The following is a 9,856-nucleotide window of genomic DNA, read 5'->3' as shown; positions in this document are numbered from 1 at the left end:
CACAGTCAAAGGCTTTGGCATACTCAATGAAGCAGAAATAGATGTTTTTCTGAAACTCTCTTGCTTTCTCCATGATCCAGCAGATGTTGGCAATTTGATCTCTGGTGCCTCTGCCTTTTCTAAAACCTGCTTGAACATCTGGAAGTTCACGGTTCACATACTGCTGAAGCCTGGCTTGGAGAATTTTGAGCATGACTTTACTAGCGTGTGAGATGAGTGCAATTGTGCGGTAGTTTGAGCATTCTTTGGCATTGCCTTTCTTTGGGATTGGAATGAAGACTGACCTTTTCCAGTCCTGTGGCCACTGCTGAGTTTTCCAAATTTGCTGACCAACCTAGATAGTGTATTAAAAAGCAAAGACATTACTTTGCCAACAAAGGTCTGTCTAGTCAAGGCTATGGTTTTTCCCGTGGTCATGTATGGATGTGAGAGTTGGACTGTGAAGAAAGCTGATCGCCGAAGAATTGATGCTTTTGAACTGTGGTGCTGGAGAAGACGCTTGAGAGTCCCTTGGACTGCAAGGAGATCCAACCAGTCCATTCTAAAGGAGATCGATCCTGGGTGTTCTTGGAAGGACTGATGCTAAAGCTGAAACTCTAATACTTTGGCCACCTCATGCGACAAGTTGACTCACTGGAAAAGACTCTGATGCTGGGAAGGATTGGGGGCGGGAGGAGACGGGGACGACAGAGAATGAGATGGCTGGATGGCATCACCGACTGGATGGACATGAGTTTGAGTGAACTCCGGGAGTTGGTGATGGACAGGGAGGCCTGGCTTGTTGTGATTCGTGGGGTCGCAAAGAGTCGGACACGACTGAGCGACTGAACTGAACTGAACTGACTCAAAATGAGATTCACAAGCCAGCGGTCTCAGCATCACCCAGCAGCTTGTCAGATCTCCACTTGCAAGTGCTGAGTCAGAACCTGTTCTTTTTTTCCCCGGTGAGGCATTTTCTTTGCGTGCATGTATTACTTCCCAGGTGGCGCAGTGGTAAAGAATCCGCCTACCAACGCAGGAGACACAGGAGATGTGGGTTCATCCCTGTGGGAAGATCCCCTGGAGGAGGAGATGGCAATCCACTCCAGTATTTTTACCTGGAGTATCCCATGGACAGAGGAGCCTGGTGGGCTACACTTCCATGGGGTCACAAAGAATCGGACACGACTGAGCAACTGAGCACACACACATTATACCCCTAGAAAAAGAAGCCCAAGATTTTCCCTCCTGTGTGTTTTCATCTTGCTTCTTTGTGGTCCCTGATGCCAGCTAAGGTTATCAGTATAATGAAACCAAAGTGACAGGATGGGATCAGGTTATTCTGCCATTTTTCTAGATCTTTGAGTTGTACATCAAATCTGGGTCTGATCTCCACACTTGTGTAACTTGCCTGTGAAGTTCACAACAATTTTCCCAGCTCTGTGATCATCAGTGACTTCAGATTGGCCAATTTAATCATGCTCCATCGTCACAGTTAGACACTGGATATTGGCTTTGGAGTACAGGCTAATAAGAACATATCTTTTTGGCATTGTTGATGCTCTTGAGAATATCAGTCAGGACATTTGTGTGCACCATTATGACAGCACAGAAAGATGGCAGACAGAACCTGCTTTTTAACAAGATCCCCAGGTGATTTGGAGGCACATTAAGATTTGAGAAGCACTATATTAAACTCCTCAATGGGCACAATCAATATTATTGAAACTTTTGTTTCACACCAGCCCCTTTTAACCTGCTGGGACATGATGCAATCTCCCACTCACATTAGACTAGTGTGCTATCTCTGGATTCAATGTAGTGAGTTTTTTCAGAATATGTCAGGGAAAAGTGTCATTGCAGTCAGCCAGAATCAGCCCAGACAAAGGGATACCTGGCTACAGTTTGTTAGGTACCTACTCATTCGTTCAATTATAACAAATATTTATTGAGAGCATGCTCTGTGCCGAACATTGAACTACAAATGGTGAACAAACTGGCTCAGTCTCAGTCCTCCCAGCTGTGAGTCTTTCATACATCATCTCATTTAATTCTTCCTATAACCGGGACGTCCCTGGTAATATGGTATCTAAAACTCCGCACTCCTAATGCAGGGAGCCCGAGTTTGATCCTTGATCAGGGAACTAGATCCTACATGCTGCAACTAAGACCTGGTGCCGCCAAGTAAAAAATAAATAAAAATCTGTCTATGATCTATGAGGTGGGGACTTCAATCCCCATGAGGACATTGAGGCTCAGAGAGGTTAATGACTTCCTCAAAGTCATGTGACTGGTAAGTGGCAGAGCTGAAAATAGAATCTATGTCTACCTGACACCATGGTTTATGCTTTTTCCTACGCAGCACCGCTAGACATGGTTCTAGGAGATTATCATCTAAATTAGGTCTACAGCCAGAGAGCCAGTGTTTTATAGATAAGAAGCAGAATATTCGTATCTCCTACTTCCCAGATACAGTCAAGATGATGCTGTAAGATCAGGGAAGGCTGGAAACTAGAGGACCCTCTCTTCAAAGTGACAGACCTGGCACGTTTATCAGTGAGAAAGACAGATAATTCTGGTTCAATTACTTCTTCCAGACACGTGGAATGAGGGATTCACCTAAGGTCCTAGGGTAGGACAAGAACAGCACTGCTCTGGGGAGAAAAGTGTCAGGGTTAATGCTTCCTCCTCCAAGAGACTCTCAGGCTGAATCCCACTCACTGGGGTCACCCCGCCTTTCTGACTCTTCTTCCATCTGTTCCATACAGGTCCTTCCCTGGGTCCGCTCCACTGACGCAGCCCTTCCTGCTTGCATTCGCTTCTCAGTCATTCCATTGCATTCTCTGGAACTTCCTTTCTGAGGCCTATAGATATACCTCTTCTAAATACCTATCTCCTCATTGGAGAAGAGAGATGAGGTAGGAAAAGGGAGGTATGAGAAACAGGAAGGCCCGCAAGGGAGAGAGCTCTTGGGCTAGGCCCGGGTAGTGAGCGAAGAGAGAGAAGAGTGAGGAAGTGGCTGGTTATGAGAAGGTGGGGGGAGGTGCAGGAGTGAGAAACATGGAGGGTGCTCTCTGATGGGGCGGGAGGGAGATGCAGGGATGAGCCAAACAGCAGAAGATTATCACCCCCACCCCCATCTCAGTGACAGCAACCTTGTGAGATAATAGGCTTCCCTGGTGGCTCAGAGGTTAAAGCGTCTGCCTCCAATGAGGGAGACCCGGGTTCGATCCCTGGGTCGGGAAGATCCCCTGGAGAAGGAAATGGTAACCCACTCCAGTATTCTTGCCTGGAGAATCCCTGGTAGGCTACAGTCCACGGGGTTGCAAAGAGTCGGACACGACTGAGCGACGGAACAGAACGGAATTATTATCTCTAATTTATAATTAAGGCAACTAAGAAATAGAAGGATTGGGTAAATGGTTCCAGATCACATGACTGTAAGTGGTGGAAACGGAAATAGAGGCAGGCTGGCTTTAAAATCCATGCTCTTATCTACCACTTTACATTGTTTCATAAGGGTGCCTCACTGAAAACAAACAAAAAAATGTATTTCTCTTCAGATATCTCTGGTCCTGGACTAACCTGCTTGCCTTCATTTCAAGCAATGAATTTGCATTTTATTAATAAACAGAAATTTAAAAACAATTACTTCCATTTATCTTCATAGTCTGAATCAAAGCACCCAACATAAGTTGGGCTTTTTTTTTTTAAAGGAAAGCTGTCAGAATTAATATCTTAAGTGTAATAAATGATTGGATTTGGTTTTTTTGATGTGGACCATTTTTAAAGTCTTTTACGGAATTTGTTACAATATTGTTTCAGTTTTATGTTTTAGTTTTTTGGCTGAGGCATGTGGGATCTTAGCTCTCCGACCAGGGATCACCTGTACCCCCTGCATTAGAAGACGTAGTACCTGGATTTGTTTTTCTAGTTTATTTCTGGTTCAAACTGAAGAAGAATTTATTCTGACACTGTTACAACTTGTATGTATTTTGACTGGACCTGTACATAGTTCTAGGCTTAAGGGTAATACAAGGTTTCCTGAAAGGGGAGTGAGGATTAATTAGATCGGATGTAAGAAGGACTTTCAACAGTTCAGCCCACTCAGCAGGGATTCAGTGGGCAGTTCTGGTGTGCTGGGGTCAAGGAAGACAAAGAAGAACGGGACATCAGCTCTGAGGGGTTCAAAGTGAGCTAGGCAGACCCACATTTAGAAAGGCTTTGGGATAGCATGACAGAACCTCAGGGAGCTGGAGCAAAGCGAGCGGAAGGAGGGAACACAAACCGTGCCTGGGCTTGAGGGAAGGCTTTGCTGACTTTGCCTAAGGAAGACCCTCTGTCTTAGTCTCTGTTCCCCTAAGTACCTTCTGAGAAAGCACATGGAGCTCATTTGAGCATGATTCCAAGAAGCATGGTGAGAGAGTAGGAAAGTGAGACAGAAAAGGTAAGAAAGCCAATAAAAGGCTTTCCGAGGGCTACAGCGATGGGCAACTAGGGCTCCATCCTGATGGGTGCTCTCTCAGGAAGTGTGTAGAACGTATTTCTGAGTTGTCCCATCACAAAGAGCTAGCTGGGGTATTTTCTACCAAGCACCACCCTGCATTGGTTGAGGCTAGCGCCCAAGCACCACCCTGCATTGGTTGAGGCTAGCGCCCTCAGGTGCTAATTCTCTATCACCTTAGCCTGCTTGCCACATGGGCCAAGTCCTCCTGCAGCCAGATAAAGGCTTCAGGCTAAAAGATGCCAGTGTTTGAAGCATAAGCCATCCAGTCTTCAGAAGTTGCAGGTGTCTCTGGGCTGGGCCAAGGGCATATGGATGGAGTACCATTACCTGGGAAACACTCAATACATGTTTGAATGGATGGATCAGAAAAGAAAGGGTCAGATATTTGAACTGAGTCAAGGAATGGAAACTGAGTACAGTGGGGCCAGGGTTGGGAAGGTAAGACAGGCTGCTATAATGGAAAGACATGTTTTAAGTTCAGATGAACATGGACATAAATCTCAGTTTTACCGTTTCCTGAGTGACCTGGAATATGACATTTAAGCTCACTTTTCTCATTTGTAAAATGAGAATGACATCTACTTCTGCCTGCTGTCAGGGTTAAATAGAAGAGTATCTGTAAAGTTCCTGGCACATAGTAGGTGTTCTATACATAGTGGCCAGGATTGCAGCAGATTGTCAGAAAGTCTCAGCTACAACTGTTAATCCCTGGGAACAGAATTGATGAAGGAAATGTGGGAATCAAGTGTGAGGATTAGTGTGGGGATCAAGTGGGCTATATCTAAGGCATATTGACCTGGTTAGCTTGACTAGAGGCTGGAAATACAGTTTGAGGCCTTGCAAGTCTTTAAAACTCAGCTCAAATGGTACCTCCTGTTACCTTCTCACCACTGCATTCAGCCTTTGCTCCCACCACCTACTGACACTGCTCTAAGGTCACTACCAAAATTTTAAGAGTCTATTCCAAAAGGCCCTTTCTCCCCAACTTTAACAAATTATAAAATATTCTTGTACGTGAAAGAGAAGAGAAAATCAAATATTGAACCCCACATGATTCACCACCCAGATAAAGAAGTGAATGATTACAATATAATTATTACAATACCCTCTTATAGCCCTTTCTTCCCCCAGGCTCCCTGCTCTTTTTCCAGCAGTAACCAGAATGAATTTAGTGTTTAATGTTCACATGTAGGTTTTTATAATCTTACTATTCAATACATAAGTATTCCAAAATAATATATAGTATTATTTTCCATATCTTGAAACTTTAGGTAAGTGGTTTCATACCACATTTACATGTCTCAGTTCAGTTCAGTTGCTCAGTCCAACTCTTTGAGACTCCATGGACTGCAGCATGCCAGGCCTCCCTCTCCATCACCAACTCCCAGAGTTTACTCAAACTCATGTCCATTGAGTCGGTGATGCCATCCAACCATCTCATTCTCTGTCATCCCCTTCTCCTCCTACCTTCACTCTTTCCCAGCATCAGGGTCTTTTCAAATGAGTCAGTTCTTTGCATCAGGTGGCTAAAGTATTGGAGTTTCAGCTTCAGCATCAGTCCCTCCAATGAATATGCAGAACTGATTTTCTTTAGGATGGACTGGTTGGATCTCCTTGCAATCCAAGGGACTCTCAAGAGTCTTCTCCAGCACCACAGTTCAGAAGCAGTGATTCTTCAGCGCTCAGCTTTCTTTATAGTCCAACTCTCACATCCATACATGACTACTGGAAAAACCATGGCTTTGACTAGATGGACCTTTGTTGGCAAGTAATGTCTCTGCTTTTTAATATGCTGTCTAGGTTGGTCATAACTTTTCTTCCAAGGACCAAGCATCTTTTAATTTCATGGCTGCAATTACCATATGCAGTGATTTTGGAGCCCCCCAAAATAAAGTCAGACACTGTTTCCACTATTTCCCCATCTATTTGCCATGAAGTGGTAGAACCAGATGCCATGATCTTAGTTTTCTGAATGTTGAGTTTTAAGGCAACTTTTTCACTCTCTTCTTTCACTTTCATCAAGAGGCTCTTTAGTTCCTCTTTACTTTCTGCCATAAGTGTGGTGTCATCTGCATATCTGAGGTTATTGATATTTCTCCAGGCAATCTTGATTCCAGCTTGTGCTTCTTCCAGTCCAGCGTTTCTCATGAGGTCCTCTGCATAAAAGTTAAATAAGCAGGTTGACAATATACAGCCTTGACGTACTCCTTTCCCAATTTGGAACCAGTCCATGTCCAGCTTTAACTGTTGCTTCCTGACCTGCATACAGATTTCTCAGGAGACAGGTCAGGTGGTCTAGTATTCCCATCTCTTTCAGAATTTTCCACAGTTTGTTGTGATCCACACAGTGAAAGGCTTTGGCATAGTCAATGAAGCAGAAGTAGATGTTTTTCTGGAACTCTCTTGCTTTTCCCATGATCCAACGGATGTTGGCAATTTGATTTCTGGTTCCTCTGCCTTTTCTAAATCCAGCTTGAACATCGGAAGTTCACTGTTCATGTACTATTGAAGCCTGGTTTGGAGAATTTTGAGCATCACTTTGCTAACGTGTGAGCTGAGTGTAATTGTGCAGCAGTTTGAGAATTCTTTGTCATTGCCTTTCTTTGGGATTGGAATGAAAACTGACCTTTTCCAGTCCTGTGGCCACTGCTGAGTTTTTCAAATCTGCTGGCATATTGCGTGCAGCACTTTCACAGCATCACGTTTTAGGATTTGAAATAGCTCAGCTGGAATTCCATCACCTCCACTAGCTTTGTTCGCAGTGATGCTTTCTAAGGCCCACTTGACTTCGCAGTCCAGGTGTCTGGCTCTAGGTGAGTGATTATGCCATCGTGATTACCTGGGTCGTGTAGATCTTTTTTGTGTAGTTCTTCTGCTTATTCTTGCCACCTCTTCTTAATATCTTCTGCTTCTGTTAGGTCCATACCATTTCTGTCCTTTATTGTGCCCAACTTCGCATGAAGTGTTCTCTTGGTATCTCTAATTTTCTTGAAGAGATCTCTAGTCTTTCCTATTTACCTGTCTGCAACTTGCTTTTTAAAAACAATACGTATGTATATATTTGGAGAAGGCAATGGCACCCCGCTCCAGTACTCTTGCCTGGAAAATCCCATGGACGGAGGAATCTGGTAGACTTCAGTCCATAGGGTCACAAAGAGTCGGACACGACTGAGCGACTTCACTTTCCCTTTTCACTTTCATGCATTGGAGAGGGAAATGGCGACCCACTCCAGTGTTCTTGCCTGGAGAATCCCAGGGACGGGGGAGCCTGGTGGGCTGCCGTCTATGGGGTCACACAGAGTTGGACATGACTGAAGCGACTTAGCAGCAGCAGCAGCAGCAGCAGCAGCATGTATATATTTACTTGACTGCTCCAAGTCTTTTTTTTCCCTTTTAATTTATTTCTTGTTGCAGCCCTGGGATCTTCTGTTGCAGTATATGGGCTTGGTAGTTGTGGCAGCACATGGAGCTTAGTTGCTCCGAGGCATGTGGAATCTTAGTTCCCTGACTAGGGATCAAAACCACGTTCCCCTACATTGCAAGGCAAACTCTTAACCACTGGACCACCAGGAAAGTCCCAGCCTTGTGGTTTTATGCCTCTGTGTGTTTTTGTTTAGACTGTTACCCTACCTGGATGAATTCCCTCCTCTACCTCTGCCTGCTATATTCTTCTTCAAGATTCAGCCTAGATAGTTCCTCTTTGGAAGCCTCAAGACATCTTACCCCGTTCAGTCTCTCCCACTAGATTGTGACTCCTGAGGGTAGGGATCTTATATGATTCATCTTTGTATCCGCCTCCCTCTCTGCTCAGCAGTCAGACTGAAGTCACTCAGAAAATGTTTGTGACTGAGCTGTACATCCATTGTGCTCTGAAGACACTCATAATTATTAGTCAAAATGCCTGGCGTGCCACTGGAGGGGAGCTGTAGGAAGATAGTCTGAGTCTGATTCATCCTAAAGGCCCAGTGCTTGGAATACAATAGATCCTTAATAAATAGCTGGTGGATGAATGCTTGAAGTAGGAACACTAAAAATTTAATTGCTATGATTCTTCAACAAAACTTTGGCCAAACTGTACTAAGGGAAGTCTTCTTTGTCAGGAAAGCATTGCCCAATCTACTTAAGTACCTAAGAAATACATAACTAAAAAGTGTGAAAATGGCTAAATAGATACTGGGTGAAAAAATTTAAGGCTAGATTTTAAATTTTTTGGTTTTCCTGAGTCTTTATTGCTGCACATAGGCTTTCTCTAGCTGTGGAGAGTGGGGGCTACTCTCTAATTGCAGTACATAGGCTTCTCGTTGTGGCTTCTCTTGTTGCAGAGCACAGGCTCTAAGTGCTCGGGTTTCAGTAGTTGCAACATGCAGGCTCAGGAGTTGTGGTTCACGGGCTCCAGGTATGGAGGGCTTCAGTAGTTGTGGTGCAGGGGCTTAGTTGCCCCTTGGCATGTGGGATCCTCCTGGACCAGGGATCAAACCTATGTCCCCTGCATTGGGAGGCAGATTCTTATCCACTGTATCACCAGGGAAGTCCTAAAGCTAGATTATTTCTCATAAAAGCAACATTACAAAATAGGCATCAGTTTCCCTTAGCTAGCTACAGTAATAGTTAGATAGAATGAATCCTGTAAGCATTGCTGTTCAGTAAAAGTAAAAAGATAACTGGAAAGTTGCAAGATTCAGCAACTGAAATCAGGAGTGTTCCCAGAATTAGGTCCAAAGGAGACTCAGAAGCCTGCACTCAGAAAAGGAGAGGCTGGGCAGGAATGGGAGGAGATGGGGATAGGAGCGATGTAAGACTAAGAAGAAAGTTTGGCAATCAAGACAGGAAGGAAATAGTTTGACAATGGAAAGCCCCTGGCAAGTAAAATGAGAACCTAACAAGGGAAGAACAGGTGACGAATCAATTACAAGAGATTTTGCCTGCTGTTGTCTGGACTTCGGAAATAAGTTGATGAGGTTTGGATTTAATTAATATTAAAATTCTAAGAACACTTAAGAACTGCCAAGGGAGGCTGTGGAACAATCATCATAGGAGTAAGTTTTGAAGGCTAGACTAGAACCCATCTATTATGGATGGTTTGAGACCAACATATCCATCCTGCTACCACAGAGAGAAACTAATGACCTTGCAGGCCTTCTTTTCAAACTTCTGAAAGGCTGGGGTGGGCAGAGACGGAGGTTAAATGGTTCTAACTTTGATTCTACTCTTTTACCACAGATTCCCTGCCATGATTATTGTATTAATTCAGAACAAATGACAAGCATTTTCTCTCCAAACAAAAGAAGAGAATGTTTTGACAAATCCTTTCCAGTTTTATTTTTAGTTTTTATTTAATATTGAAGTATAAGCTGATTTACAGTGTTGTGT

At 44.0% G+C, this 9,856-nt stretch overlaps 1 pseudogene; it reads right to left on the bottom strand.

The window, feature by feature from the left end:
* Positions 1-1,198: 1,198 nt before the first annotated feature.
* LOC148778005 (small ribosomal subunit protein uS8 pseudogene) lies at positions 1,199-1,578 on the bottom strand (annotated as a pseudogene).
* Positions 1,579-9,856: the final 8,278 nt, after the last annotated feature.

This window comes from Moschus berezovskii, chromosome 4 (genome assembly GCF_049115385.1).
Source record: "Moschus berezovskii isolate FMDL1 chromosome 4, NW_MosBer_1.0, whole genome shotgun sequence".
In the NCBI taxonomy this organism is placed as follows: domain Eukaryota; kingdom Metazoa; phylum Chordata; class Mammalia; order Artiodactyla; family Moschidae; genus Moschus; species Moschus berezovskii.
This window is presented reverse-complemented; position numbering and strand designations above follow the sequence as displayed.